Here is a 3357-nt window from a genome sequence, read left to right on the forward strand (position 1 = left end):
GTTTGCATAGTTGTCCACGATGACGAAGACGGCGTCGGCGCCAAGATCAGGTGTCAAGCCGGCGACCATGGGACGGTGAGGCGTCTGACGGGCGCCCCCTGGGCACGCTGGCACATGCCTTCTTGCCGACCGACAGACGGCGGTTCCGCGCCGGGACGCCTCAGAGACGCGGATGTCCAACGGCGACTCATGTCGCACGCCTCGCTATACGCGGCCGCCCACATATCACGTGAATCATAAAACGCCCTAGATGTTATCATATACTAGCTAAGTGTCCGTGCGTTGCCACGGATTAACAAATATATATATACAAAGAGAAAATTCATGTGACATGAGAGTCAAAGGTCATTTCTATGGGATGATATCTCATGGTCATGATCTAGTAGATACATACATCTCGTCATTGTCTTTCTTCCACACTCCATGTCTGAGCTACCATGCGACATTCGACTTCCTTCGCCCACCATGCATGCTTTTATCTCCTATTTCTCCTACCTTTACCTTACACGACAGTACCAAGTTTCTTGTCCAACTATCATAATCTTCTCCGGTAGGGCACCCCCTTAGATTATTACTGACTTGTACATGTTGCAAATAAGATCAAAGAAAATGGATACTAAATTTCTGATGAGAAATGAGAATTCAGGGCAATATCTTCCCAAGACAATAATAATTCCAAGACAATCTTTTTATACCTTCTGTCAACATTGGGACACACATTCCACACAATAAGCATGCAATGATGTTGATACTTGATTAATTGTCATTATATGTCTACAGTAAAGATAACTTTACTCAAAACCGCTTATCTTAGCCAAATCAACAAATCTCTCTCATTAATGCAATTTTCTTTAGAAAACAAATAATAGATTCTTTCCTATCTTAGCCAAATCAACGGATCTCTTTCATTAATGCAATTTGCTTTAGCAAACAAATAATAGATTCTTTCCTACCTTAGCCAAATCAACGGATCTCTCCCATTAATGCAATTTGCTTTAGCAAACAAATAATAGATTCTTTCCTACCTTAGCCAAATCAATGGATCTCTCCCCGGTTCGCTGGGCGCGTTTCGGTGGGTGGGCGTGGGGGTGGGGGTAATTTGATGGAAATAAACCGGTTGAAAATAAACGGTTGAAAATAAACGGATCTTGTCTCACTCTTCACTTTCTTTACAATAAACTTCAGAATAGCAATCTTGGCGAGTGATCTCGACGGGGTTCAATCGGCGTGGCGCACCGATGATTCTTCCAGGAGTGGGTGCTGAGAGGAAGGATCCCAAACCTCCATTGTCAATCGGCCAGAGCTGCATCGTCCTTTGGATCAGAGCGTGGACGGGATCAAGACGGTAGGGTTTGAGGAATTTGTAGGACATGAGGGTTTATGGTTGGCAGCACGAGAACTCACCCATATCTTGGCAGACGGCAGGCCCGAGGTGCGGTCGTGTTCATGCTTCGGGAGCTGCCACATGCTGTCCTCGCCGCCATCAGCGACACCACCGCCATCGCCTGTTGCCACCACTTCAGCGCCACGAGCGTGGGACCGAGGGACGAAGGGAAGGGAAGGAAGTGAATTGACGTACCTATGTTTGGTATATATCACACGAGGAATCAAAACTGGATGCACGTGAAAGCATAGAGATGGGAGAGGAGGACAGAGGAAGGGAAGGGCAAGAGGAACCTGAGGATGTGCGATGAAGGAGCGATGCCAAAACATCACAAAGGGGGACCCGTAGCTCGTCACGTAGCGCGGCCGCCTCATTGCCGGCTGCCACCCCGCGCTACCGCCTCCGTGCGCAGGTTCCGTTCGTGGAGCGTGAGGAGCGCATGACCTGCCTTCACCGCGGCCTGGTCCTCCCCACTATCGTGAAGCTCGCCCGCATCGCCGCCCCAATTGCTCAAGATGACGGATGAAGATCCTGCAACAGCGACGTGGGTGAGGGATGCAGCCGACGATGGAGGGATGATTTTCGTGGCTAAACCCTCCATATCAAAATAACTACTTAAAAAAGGCAAAGATCGATGCATTAGGAAAATTAGGATTTGGAATTGATTGTCATAAAACAAAATTTTATTAATTGATAACGTGCTATCGGTACATGCCCGTTTATAACATGTATAGTTAGGAAACTTTGGAAAAGTTAGGAAAGTTTTTATTGTGAGGGTAAAAAAATCAATGTGAGGAGATATGGTGGTGGGATATGAGACGAAAATAAACCGGACGAAAATAAACCAGACGAAATATAACCAGACGAAAATAAACCGTGGACGCAATCCTACCAACTGCTTCATTAGGAGTAGAGATACTGCAGGTTTAACGCTGGATGCAAACTCGACCAAACAAGTCCACAACTGCCCTTAATGCACTGCACGTCGCGCAAGTTCACCACCAGTTACGCAGCAATTGGCGGTACACATGCATGCGTATACGTAGTCATCCCCGTATGTCCACTAATGTTAGCACTGCATGTATATATAATACTACTCCGTAGCTTTTGATTTTTTCTGCAGGCCACGTTCTTTGGAGCTGCCGTCTTCCTCGCCGTCATCAAATCCGCCCTGGCACCATCTATCTACTACCACTATAAAAAAAAAGGAGCAGATCTAAACAATCACATCCATCAATCATCAAAATCTAATGATTCTTAATTCTTCTGTGTTTAACACTACCAACCACGCATTAAGCCACCACAATCAATCGATCGCTAATCTGCCCCGCACTAAGAAAACCGGTTGCCCGCACGACCTCCTCGGCTCCTCCTCCTCCCGCCCCGTTCGCCTCCCGCAACCTGGCACCGAGCCACGGGAAGCCGCGCCCTTCACCGCCACCTCGCGCCGCCGGAGCCACGCGAAGCCGCGGTAGGTCGCCGGGAACCCGTCCCCTCCGCGGGTCGCCGCCTCCCCAGCCGCGGGAGCCGACCCGCCACGCCCTTTGCCGCCTTCGGAGCCGCCGCCACTCCGCCGTCCTCTCCTCTTGTGAGTCGCCCGCTCCTTCTGTGCTGCCGAACGGCTGCGCCAACACGGGCTCCCGCCACCGCCTGTCGATACTCCACTCCGCCGCCGCTCCAGTCGCCCGTCGCCGCCCGCTCCAGTAAGCCTCTGCCGCCCACTCCTTCTGTGCTGCCCAACGGACGTGCCAACATGGGCTGCCGTCGCCACCCACCGATCCTCTACTCTGTCGCCGCTCCAATCGCCCGTCGCCGCCCGTCGAGTCGGCATCTGCCGCCGACCCTCCGCTCCTCCGCCGGCGCCGCTCAACTCGGCTTCCGTCGCCGCCGACTCTCTTATCCCCCACTTCGATGTTGGCCATACGGTGAGGCCCTCGCCATCAAGCCGGGCACTTTCACCCTCTATCTCTCTG

General features: G+C 51.2%; 1 long non-coding RNA gene across 1 annotated transcript; it reads right to left on the bottom strand.

The window, feature by feature from the left end:
* Window positions 1-1130: 1130 nt before the first annotated feature.
* On the bottom strand, window positions 1131-1903 carry LOC123089525 (uncharacterized). Its single transcript, XR_006442320.1, has 3 exons — window positions 1678-1903; window positions 1405-1579; window positions 1131-1303 (listed from the first exon to the last, which is right to left on the bottom strand). It is a non-coding gene; the product is annotated as an uncharacterized lncRNA (long non-coding RNA).
* Window positions 1904-3357: the final 1454 nt, after the last annotated feature.

The sequence above is a fragment of the Triticum aestivum genome, chromosome 1A, assembly GCF_018294505.1.
Source record: "Triticum aestivum cultivar Chinese Spring chromosome 1A, IWGSC CS RefSeq v2.1, whole genome shotgun sequence".
In the NCBI taxonomy this organism is placed as follows: Eukaryota; Viridiplantae; Streptophyta; class Magnoliopsida; order Poales; family Poaceae; genus Triticum; species Triticum aestivum.